We start from the raw sequence: 12,520 nt of genomic DNA on the forward strand, positions 1-12,520 counted from the left end.
TGACTTTGCTGTCCTCCAGCTAATTTCTCCTTTTTCTTATTTGTGTGTTCGAGTGCCACAAGGCCTCTATATTCTAATTTCCTTCCTGTTGGTACTGCTTCCAGGTCAAGGGTTGCCAGGTCACATGGACCAGTATTTCTTATTACTGAAAAAATATAATTGATCCCTTCACAATTGATGCAATCTTTTAAAATTCCCTTTCAAACATTTTTTAAAATAATTACAGATTCCACAATGCAAGAGCAGGGGTGTACTGCTGAGTCTGTATAAGGCTCTTGTCAGACCCCATTTTGGAATATTGTGAGCAGTTTTGGGCCCCATATCTAAGGAAGGATGTGCTAGCCTTGGAGGGGGTCCAGAGGAGAATCATAGATTCATAGAATCCTACAGTGCAGAAAGAGGCCATCCGGCCCATCGAGTCTGCACCAACCACAATCCCACCGAGGCCCTATCCACATATCTGTACATATTTACCCACTAACCCCTCTAACCTATGCATCCCGGGACACTAAGGGGCAACTTAGAATGGCCAATCAACCTAGCCCGCACATCTTTGGACTGTGGGAGGAAACCAGAGCACCGGGAGGAAACCCACGCAGACACAGGGAGAATGTGCAAACTCCACACAGACAGCGACCCGAGCCGGGATTCGAACCCAGGTCCCTGGAGCTGTGAAGCAGCAGTGCTAACCACTGTGCTACCGTGCCGCCCTAGGAGGTTCACAAGAATGATCCCAGGAATGAAGGGTTTGTCATGTGAAAAGCGGTTGAAGCATCTGGGTCTATACTCGATGGAGTTTAGAAGAGGGAGGATCTAATTGAAACTTACAGAATACTGTGAGGTCTAGATAGAGTGGACATGGAGAGGATGGTTCCACTTGTGGGAGAGACGAGAACTTGACGGCATAACCTCAGAGGGAAGGGACGCTCCTTTAAAACTGAGGAGGAATTTCTTCAGGCAGAGTGTGGTGAATCTGTGGAACTCATTGCCACAGAGGTCTGTGGAGGTCAGGTCATTGAGTGTCTTTAAGACAGAGATAGATAGGTTCTTGATCAATAAGGGGATCAAGAGTTACGGGGAGAAGGCAGGAGAATGGGGATGAGAATCATATCAGCCATGATTGAATGGCAGAGTAGACCAAATGGCTTAATTCTGCTCCTACATCTTATGGTCTTATGTTACTGCTTCTGTTTAAAAGGCTATCACATCAGCTTTGTCAAGTAAAGCTTCCTTTCTGAAAATGTCTCAACTTTACAGCTTGTTTCTTCCCCTGTTTTCACTGATTGTATTTTCTCAATGGTTATCTTACTTGAATCATCTTCTTCTGTTGAAATAACTTTGCATTCTTGTGTATAAGCCTGTGACTTATAGAGGTAGTGATAGGCTACTCTGATCTCAGCTCTGATATCTGTAATGTCGACAGCCAATGACCTCTGGGTGTTCGAACCCAAGGGGACTGTGCTAAACACTGCTTCACCTGCACATGCACAGGGGTAGATTGGGCCAGTGAGAAGCATGATAGCATGTCAGGTATTGGTTGAGGTGGGTGCAATAGTTGAGATGAGGATAAGAATGGAATGGCTATTTCCGTACTCCCTTTCACTATTATCACTCTCCTGGATCAGGGACACATCATTCTTACCTTTCAGCTGGCAAGCAACATGAAATAACTCAATGACATCTTGTATAGCCAGGGTTCAGCCAACATTCATGACTGTCAACCAGTTCAAGGCAGTGGAAATATTGGCATAACCATTGGCTGGGCCTGCAGGGGCCAATTACTGTTCCACCTTTAACTTGCGCTTGGAAGCCACTTTCTCCATGCAAGATACACACATAATGATCTGTGACATCAATCTACACTTATTTGAACAGGGTTCCTCCAATCTCTCTGATATTGTGGAAAGTGTGTCTGGCCCAGTCGAGCAATGTTTGGAGAGAACCACGTACCTTTGACAGGGATGTTCCACAGCTATGTCTGATACCTGCCTCTGCTCGTGCTCCATTTTGAATGCTGACTCGCCAGCTGAAATGCCAACTAGCTTTTTAAAAGGACCCTCAAGCACTCACATCAGTGCTGATGCCCGGTAACATTTGCTCAATGATGGTGCATCCTCAGAATAAGTTCCTCTGAGGAATTATCATTTGCAAAAGGTTTCTGTTTTTCACCTGATGATCCTGGAGATGGGATGGATAAGATTTAGTTTTGGAAATGTGCAAATGTTGACATTTATAGGATGGAGGTGATCGTGGGTATGATTTTTCTACCTCGCCCAGCGAACAGTGTGGCAAGCCAGGAAACTAACAACGATGCTAAAAATCAGATTAGTGCCCGGCGCCAAATTGTTTGCCATGTTCCCGGCCCCTCTCCAATGCCACAAACTGCTTCATATCCAGAAAGGGCGCAAGGCTGATTAGCATATTGAAAGTAGCATTTAAAGTAGCCTATTCAAATCCCATCGCATGGAATATTCCGGACTTTGGGCGCGGCACCATAAGGGCACAAATTGGTACAGGTCTCCACAAGTGCTGAGGTGGTGATGCCGGGAGGGCTTGGAGGCCATTGAAGCCCCCCCCGGGTGGATAGGGACATGGCCAAACAGTGCCCACCTAGTGTCCATTGGACACCCTGTCAGTGGCCATCAGGCATCCTGGCAGTGCCATTTGTGCACTGCCAGAGTGCCAGGAGCAGTGCCAGGGTGGTGGGGCAAGGGTGGGAGCCATAATGAGGGGCTTATGCAAGGGGTCATGCAGGGATGGTTTATGGAGGAGGTCACAATGGATGGGGGGGGGGGGGGGGGCGGGGGGGGGGGGCGGCGGGGGCATGTCGGGGGTTGTGCAGGGGAACCCATCGGAGGGCCCTGATGCCCCAATGCAAGTGACCTGTGTCTGGGGGGGAGGAAAAATCAAGCCGCCAATGGGGGGGGTGGTTTCAACGTCTGTGGGGAATGGTCTCCCAATGTACCGTGAGATGGAGGCACCCTTGTGAAATGGCGCCTGAGCTTCTGCAGCCAGATTGACCAGCAGTTTAGACCCTGCCCCCTCAGTACTGGTGCACAACTAACCACTCTCCAAAAACGTGACTGAGTGTGGGACGATTGCAGTCAGGAGCACACTTGAAAGACCAACGCGGTTCACCCCATTTTTCTCACTCTTATGACACTTAGCTTTTTGGGGGGAAAGTTCCACCCCATATTTAATTTGGTGGTGAAGTTGACTCTACATGATTTAATTTTGTATACGATGTGGTCCAGAGATATTAGCACTGTCACTGTGCTGCATTTAGTCCGACATCCATCATCTTCAATGCTCAGGACGCTGACGCTTTGCGGATCATCAGGACCTCCTGCTCTGCACTGACAACTCCCCGATCTGAATTCGTCCACTTCCGATCCTTGTCTCTCTTGCATTTTGTGATAGTTTCTACTGAAAGGGAGCATGACCGATCTACACGAGTCTGTAAATCATGTGTGCTTCCATTGGATGTCATGCATTTGGTAAGAGTGAATCATGGACTGACACATCATGAGAGGCACTGGATGCATTTGAGGTCTTATCAACGCTACTATTTGCAAATGTGCATTGAGAATTGGGTGATCTGACTGAGTTGGTTTCACATTGCAAAAGGATTGGTGTGAGTGGCAGTAATGAATATGAGGAAAGGGGGTGAGGAAATGCATCGAATCATAATGATGGGTGTTGCCAAAACCCAGGTGGGTGGGAAGTGACATGATAGAGTACAAATGCGGCATGGTGGCACAGTGGTTAGCACTGTTGTCTCACAACTCCAGGGACCTGGGTTCGTTTCCTGGCTTGGGTCACTGTGTGGAGTTTGCGTGAGTTTTCTCTGGGTGCTCCGGTTTCCTCCCACAGTCCAAAGATGTGTGGGTTAGGTAGATTGGACATGCCAAATTAACCCTTAGTGTCCTGGGATGTGATAGGTTAGAGGGATTAGCAGGGTAACTAAGCAGGGATAGGGCCTGGATGGCATTGTTGTCGGTGCAGACTCGAAGGGTTGAATAGCCTCCTTCTGCACTGTAGGGTTTTTGTGCTTCTATGTTTCTAAGTGATGAGAGAGTGAGGAGGTGGGTGGCAGTACAGGCGATAGGTAAATCTGCAACTGTGCAGGCTGATCTGGTCCTGGTTGGATCCTTAAAATTAAAATAAATTAATTCCTGCACTGAACCTCTGTCCTGAGAAGAACACTTTGCCGCTTCACCAACTCCAGTCATGCCTCTTGGAGTGGGTTCATTTTTCCTATTTCCAGAGATTAGAACCTTCTCCTGCTATCTGGTTGCACCTAACCTTTGCCCGAGTACTTTTCAAATTTAATTTATTGCATGCACCTCTTTGAACTCCTCCAAATTTCATCTGAGGTTTGGCTCTTTAAGTATTCCAGCCATGGAATCCTGTCATGCACTGGGAACTTGAAATTCAGAAGTAAAGTTATAATGAGGAATGTTTTATGCTTGTCGGGGCATGCCCCTTTAAGAGAAGGGGGTCAGGTGACCAGGGACTCAAGCTCCATCCTGAGTGGAACTTGCCTCGCCAGCCTTGTGCTGACTGTGCTAGAGATAAGACATGTTAATAAATAGTTCCAGATAGCTTACTCACACCTACCTCGTGGTCTTTTATTAGACTATATTAGATCTTCATACAACAGAATGAATGTTGAAGTCAGAAATCTCTTCATGTCCCATGAAGATCCGTAGTTCACAACCGCTATCGCTCACTCCCACCACCATCCTGGCTCAGATTCCAGCTCTGCATTAATAGCAACCCCTAAATGACAATCGGAAAATTTTAGTAACTCACATGTTCCCTGCATCTCTGATTCCCATCTCCCTCTGTTGTCCCTGTGGAAGATCATGTATTTCCCTTTACATCACTGCCATGTCCTGAGTTTTCCACCTCGCGTTCTGGAGAGTATGTTCCAGAGACCCGCTGTCTATTTCTGCACTCATGCACAAAGATGCTCTACAAAAGAACTCTACTTACTGATACTTAGTGCAAAATATGCTGCCATGGTTCCACTGAGCATCAATGATACCCAACATATTGCACATCATGAGGAATTCCCTGTGCTGCTATTCCTTTGTATCTAACTTTAAAAGAACATCAGTCACGTCAAACTGTTACTAGAATCAAATTCCACTTACTTCACATGGTGATAATTATAGGAAAAGTCAAACTATGTCTTTTGGTGAACTCCCACTAAAAACAAAACTTGATCTTTCACACTCTATTGTCTTGTTGGAGCAAGAGATTCCTTCACGTTGTTTTCAATTTTCCATCTGTTAGGACAGCTTTATTTGGCATGTACATTTTGCAACCGTAACTTCCCAATGTACATGTATGTATCCTTTGTTTGAACTTTAATATGATCAAGATTTACCTTGGTGCTGTTCCTTAAATTATATAAATTTAGTCTCGCTTTTTACCAGGTCCCTTTAGTCCTAGAGACTAACACCATAATCCGGATTTCATACCACACACATTCTGGGCCTCTTTATTTACCTGTCAACTATTTATTAGAATGTTTGTTACAGAGTTTGCAACGCATTAACACTAATCTGCATTTTCTTTCTTATTTTCGAGTCATTTGCAAGGATATTCATGCCCACGGAACCAGATTAATGTTTATTAAAAGCTTGTTGCAGCAGAATTAGCTTGTAATTCACTCAAGGTGAATTGTTTATGACAAATATTTGTATAATAATGCTGGCACGATTTTACTTGCAAAAGTGTCGCACAATTTCATTTTCTGTAATCTTCTGTTTTTGTTTGTGGTTCATGGTTGTTAAAACTTGCATGTTTAATAAAAATTGGAATTTAGTTCCAGACACAAATACATTGGCCCAAACACAACTGGAATGCCAACAAACTGCACCAATTGTTGATTAAATTTGCCCTTGCTGTTTAATCTTTGTGATTCTTTGGTATGACAAGTTGCTGGAAGTTAAAAATGGAAATCAGATAGACCCCCTCTATAGGGCTTCTGGGATCCATGTGACAGGGCAAGCAATTGTGCATCTCCAACTGATCATGCTGAAAGCTTCTGGAATTAACAGTGCAAAGGCTGAGATGGAAGTGTCAATTAGATTGGGCGAATTCAGTGTCAAATCAGGTGCAGAAAGAGCGATGAAAGAAATGATAAGAGATTAGATTAAGAGAGGAAGAGAAAGAAATGGAAAGAAAGCAAAAAAAAACTCCAACAACAATCAAAATCTGAAAGGAATGAAACTCCATATTTGCAATTTTCAATGCCAGGGAGCTTTGACTGGCAGTAATTAACATTTACTATGTTACTAAAAAGATGCTTAGACTTGAAATAACTCGCCTTAACCTTCTGTGGTGAGTTTATTTGATATCCATTGTGGAATTACTGGAACTCACACTGTTCCAAGCATTTGAACTGGAAACTAATGACCGAGCTTCACATCCCAACATTAACTTTTATGATTTCAACATTTGGCTTGTGCATCTGCCCTCACCTGAAGTTTTTGTGACCTTTGACCAGAAAATAACAAACACTCTCAGTCCTGCTATTATTTTAACTGCAAATGCTGTCAATGTTTTTGGAAATTCATTGCGTTTTGCAGTGAAGGTGGTTTGCGAGTGCGCCGATCTTGGTTCTATTGATTGACTAAAGCTAAGAAGGTGAGGAATAGAAGGCAACTTTCTGGATGAACATTGAGATGATGGATTTTTTTGAGATATTGAGCTACCTTGAGAATGAAACACAAACAGGTCATTCAACTCAACTGATCTATGTTGGTGTTTATGATTCACATCAACCTCCTCCCACTCCTCTTTATTTGTGAGAGAACTTTTAGAGTCATAGAGGTTTACAGCATAGAAATAGGGCCTTTGGCCCAACTTGTCCATGCCGCCCTTATTTTTTTTTTAAAAACCCTAAGCTAATCCCAATTGCCCGCATTTGGCCCTTATCCCTCTATACCCATCGTACCCATGTAATTATCTAAATGCTTTTTAAAAGATAAAATTGTACATGCCTCCACTGCTACCTCTGGCAGCTTGTTCCAGACACTCACCACCCTCTGTGTGAAAAAATTGCCCCTCTGGACACTTTTGTATCTCTCCCCTCTCACCTTAAACCTATGCCCTCTAGTTTTAGACTCCCCTACCTTTGGGAAAAGGTATTGACTATCTACCTTGTCTATGCCCCTCATTATTTCATAGACGTCTATAAGGTCACCCCTCAGCCTCCTACGCTCCAGAGAAAAAAGTCCCAGTCTATTCAGCCTGTCCTTATAACTCAATCCATCAAGCCCCGGTAGCACCCTAGTAAATCTTTTCTGCACTCTTTCTAGTCTAATAATATCCTTTCTATAATAGGGTGACCAGAATTGCACACACTATTCCAAGTGTGGCCTTACCAATGTCTTATACAACTTCAACAAGATGTCCCAAAACGTTTCTGTTCTGTTTTCACTCATGTTCTGATCTAGTTTCTCTTTTGATGTGTCCATACTGTTTGCCACAACTATCTCTTGTGCTTGTGCTCCCCACAACCTTACCATTCTTTGAGTAAAGATGTTTCTCCTGAATTCCCTCTTAACCATATTCATGGCTGCTGGCTTTTGAATCCCCCACATGTGGGTGCATCTTCTCTGCATCGTCTATATTAGACACCCTTCATTATGTTACAGACATCTGTTGGATCACTGCTCAACCTTCTCTTCACAAAAGCAATCGTTCCTGATGGTTGTGACATCTGCGTTCTGGTACCATGGTAAATTTTATTAACCTTATCAAATGACTGTTCTGAAATATTTAGACTGGAATTGTGCACAGTACTTCAAAGTGGTCTAAACAGGTTTCTATGCAAGTTTAATATAGCTGCCTTCTTTTCAACTCTACCCCTCTAAAAATAAGCCCAAACGCATGTTTGCCATTCTTAATGGCCTTATTAACCAATGTCACTACTTTTAGTGATTTGTATATCGGTACTTCTAGATCCCTTATCTTTTTTGTCTAGTATTCTGCAACAGTACCACACAGTCCAACATATCTTTCACCCTTACAGTAGCATCAACTCAGGCATATACTCTGGTATAATAAGAAATTCAGGAGTGCATCCCAGGGGCAGTACCAGGTGTTCCTAAAAAGAGGTGCCAACCTGGTGAAGTGACAACACAGGACTATATGCAATGCTAAATAATGGACACAGTATTGTGATACCCCTCACAAGGCACATGGGAATCACTGATTGATCTCCTGTGGGACTCATTGAGTATGAGTTCCCCAGGTAAAAGGCAGTGGTCCCGCCCAGTGGGAATTTACTTTCTGAGCCTTTTATAAGGCAGTCCCAGGACTGGGCCTGCTGAACTGTAGTCCTGGACAGGGACTAGTATGTGGTTTTACTTAGCATTCTGTCGTAAATTATGTTCCTTTCCAGTCGGGCTTCTGAGTCATTACAAGCATGCGATAGACAGAGCTCTGTAATCTCGTTTAAGTTTAAGTTTATTGATTATTGACACAAATAGGCTTGCATTAACACTGCAATGAAGTTACTGTGAAAATCCCCTAGTCACCACGTTCCGGCACCTATTCGGGTCCACTGAGGGAGAATTTAGCATGGCTAATGCACTTAGCCAGCATGTCTTTCAGACTGTGGGAGGAAACCGGAGCACCCAGAGGCAACTCATGCAGACATGAGGAGAACACGCAGACTCCGCACAGGCAGTGACCCAAGCCGGGAATGGAATCTAGGTCCTTGGCGCTGTGAGGTAGCAGTGCTAACCACTGTGCCACCGTGCTGCCTCACTACTAAAAAAATCAGATAAAAGCTCTTCAGTTCTGTCACACCCAATCATGGACAATTAATCCACAATCCGTAAGAGGAGGAGGCTCCATGGACATACCCATTAGCAGTGATGATAGAGCCCAACATGTGATCGCTGTAGACAGAGCTGAAATATTTGCAACCGTCTTCATCCAGCAATGCCGAGTGGATTGTGGTTCTTGGCCTCCTCCCAAGGTGCCACCATCGCAGTCTTCAACAAATTTGATTCAGTCAGTGTGGTATCAAGAAACGACTGAGCACATTGCCTACAGCAAAGATGCTGGAACCTAAAGGATTTGGCACAGAAGAAAGCCATTCAACCTTTCATCCTTGTGCTGGCCCTCTTCAAATCATTTAATGCCACTCTCCTGCCTCTCTGCAGATCCTGCATTGTTTCTCTCTTCAGATAATTATTTAGTTCCCTTTTGAAAGCCATGATCAAAGTCACTGCACCACACTCTCGGGCAGTGCATTCCAAGTCATAACCAGATGATGCATTTTGCACATGCACATCCAAAGATATGCAGGTTAGATTGATTGGTCATGCAAAATTGACCTACTGTCAGGCGGATTAGGAGAGTAAATATGTGGGGTTACGAGAATAGGGCCTGGGTGGGATTGTAGTCAGTGCAAACTCGATGGGCTGAATGGCCTCCTTCTGCACTGTAGGTATTCTATGATTTTTCCCATGTCACCTTTGGTTCTTCTGCTGTTCACCTTAAATAGTTGTCCTCTGGCTCTCAACACTTCTGCCAATGGAAACAGTTTTTCTAAGTCTAATGTGTCCAGAATCTTCAGAATTCTAATCCCTTCAATCAGATCCAATGTTAATCTTCTTTTCCCTAAGGAGACCAGCTCCTGCTTGTCCAACCTATTCACATTAACAAATTCCCTCATTATTTAAGCTCTGTAGTACCAAGCAACAATTTACTCTTAACTCTTGTTTTAATTATTGTCTTATTCTGACTTCACATTCAAAATGGACTCACTGAGATTTAAATATCCGAATTAAAATCTCAACCAAATGTGACTTCACAATTCCCCAAATCGTATATAAAACTTATGCGTGTGCTGAGGTATCATTACTGGCTGCCTGCAATTGGGGATGTCATGGGTAGATGTCTGCCAGGGCACTAACTTTGAAAATCCTAATCCTCACTTAACAAGGCTCTTTCTCATCCCTCTGCACTTTTCACCAGTCCTTGTAATCTCAGTTTACACTATTTGCTCTTTTGACACTTGTCTGATTGGTGTTTCCTCCTCTCACCTCTCTGTGATATATATGTGTATCACCTCTCTGTGCTATTGGGGTTTGGGGTGTGGACTGCCCCTTTAAGAGTGTGGGTCAGGTGGCCCCTGGGCAATTAGCTCCTCCCTGTGTGGGGCCCTGTTGGGCAGTCTTAGGCCTGACTGTGAATGAATGTATACCTTCAATAAGCAGCTCCCAGTGTTCAATTTATCAAGCCTAGACTTGTAATGCTTTATGCACCCTCAGTCCAAAGGGGCATACACATTACTCTCCAGCATTGGTAGCAGAGTGTTTTGTCACCAAAGGTCTTTGCTTTACAGGTTCCCTTTCAACCCCTCATTAATGAAAACCGATCTCTTAAAAGAAGCCTTCACTGCCTTTGCCTAACTCTTCCTCAGTATCCATTCTTTTTGTTGATTGTGAACAACCTAGCAAGCTTGTTACTCTTCTGTTCAAAGCTCAGTAAAGGGATTCCTTTAGGGACAAATATAAACTTTCAAGGACAGATTTGGAGAACTGGTGGGAAATGATGAGAGTGGGGCCGACACCTGCCCCACTCTTCAGTGATTAGGCCAAAGACTCTTAGAAGGAAATTTGACAGTAGGATGAGAATCTGCGCAGAGTAGGTGCACACCATCCTGCTAAAAAATTGGTGTGCTTTGTGGCCTCCATACCAGCAGAGAATGGGTTTAACACATAACAATTTCTACCTTAGGAAGTCAAAACCAAGTGTTGTCAGAATCATAGAACCCCTACAGTGCAGAAGGAGGCCATTTGGCCCATCGAATCTGCACCGATCACAATCCCACCCAGGCCCTATTCCCGTAACCCCACATATTTACTCTGCTAATCCCCTGACATGAGGGGCAATTTAGCATAGCCAATCAACCTAAACTGCACATCTTTGGACTGTGGGAGGAAACCGGAGGAAACCCACCCAGACACGGGGAGAATATGCAAACTCCACACAGATAGTGGCCCAAGGCTGGAATTGACTCTGGGTCCCTGGCGCAGTGAGGCAGCAATGCTAACCATTGTGCATTTTGTTTTGACGTTTATGTAATCTTCTTCCTTTAGTATCACTCATGGTTTAAGATCCAACTGATGGGCATTTGGAAGCAGAGAAGTTGAATTGGTTTGAAAACAGTGGTCCCCGCTGAACTGATAGAACAGCTGGGATACACGAAAGTGGACAGCAAAATGATGTTCCAACGAAAGGTCATCAACTTGAAGTGTTAACTCTGTTTCTCCCTCCACAGATGCTGCCAGGCCTGCTGAACCACTGGCAATTTCCCAAAACCAAAGTGTTTCACTGATGTCCAGAGGTTCTTTGGAATCGATTTTAATCAATCCATTCCAAATTTAGCTGGAATTTCTGCATGTTTGGGAGAGTTTTTAACCAAAAGGCCACCGGCGATTTGGGGGAATTGAATTAATCAATGCATTTCTCAGAATAATTAAGGAAAGGTTTATCTCTTCAGGCATGTTGGAGCATTTTAATTCCAGTTTGCCCACTGTGAAGACCTCAATGCATCTTCAATAGGCCTTGAAGTTATTCAGAAACATGGGAACAGAATTCCAGTCTACTTTGTTTCCAGAATGTTGACAGAAGTGGAACAATGCTATGCATAAAGAAGGATTGTCAGTAACCTGGGGCAAGGGGAGGCAATGGGGGAGTGGTATTATCACTGGATTAATCATCCAGAGACCCAGAGTTCAAATCCCACCATGGCAGATGGTGAAATTTGAATCCAATAAAAATCTGGGCCGGAATCTTACCACGGTTCACGCCGGTGGATTTTTCCATCCCACTGGTCGCCAAATTCTCCAACCTCACTGCAGCGGATGCATGGCGTGAATGGCAGATAAAATTGCGCCCCAGGAATTAAAAGTTGATGAAAGATGACCATTAAACCAATGTCGATTGTCATAAAAATCTATCTTTAGGGAAGGAATTATGCCACCCTCACCTGGTCTGACCTACATGGGACTCCATCCAGATCCACAGCAGGGATAGGCAATAACTGCTGGCCCAGCCAGTGATGCCCACATCCCAAGAAAACAAATGAAAACAAAAAAAATCAGGGAGATTCTCGGATTGTTTGATGGGATTACCATCTCAAATCAAAACACATCATAAACTGTTGGCCATGTCTTTGAATTTCACAGTGTGTCAAAATGCCTCTGCACATGCAATGTTTCATAGACATTACAAATATAAAGCTGAGTATGTGCCAGGGAAAACAGAGACTACATATGAATTATCTGGAGCTATAATTGATCACGCAGTAGCCCAAGGTTTGGTTCTTACTTCTGAGATGGAAGTACTGTCATCCATCACAACAGTGTGGACTGTCTGTACAATATGCTTCAGAAGCTCATCATCCTCAACCCCTAGGACAAGATCTGCAGACATATGGGAAGACCACCACATGGAGGTTCCCCTCCAAGCTACACACCAA

At 44.0% G+C, this 12,520-nt stretch overlaps 1 protein-coding gene across 1 annotated transcript in view; it reads left to right on the forward strand.

The window, feature by feature from the left end:
• LOC144509233 (R-spondin-1-like) overlaps positions 1–12,520 on the forward strand; it is a 385,657-nt gene that overhangs the window by 159,729 nt on the left and 213,408 nt on the right. The gene's annotated exons all lie outside the window — the stretch shown is intronic.

The sequence above is a fragment of the Mustelus asterias genome, chromosome 21 (genome assembly GCF_964213995.1).
Source record: "Mustelus asterias chromosome 21, sMusAst1.hap1.1, whole genome shotgun sequence".
Taxonomy (NCBI): Eukaryota; Metazoa; Chordata; class Chondrichthyes; order Carcharhiniformes; family Triakidae; genus Mustelus; species Mustelus asterias.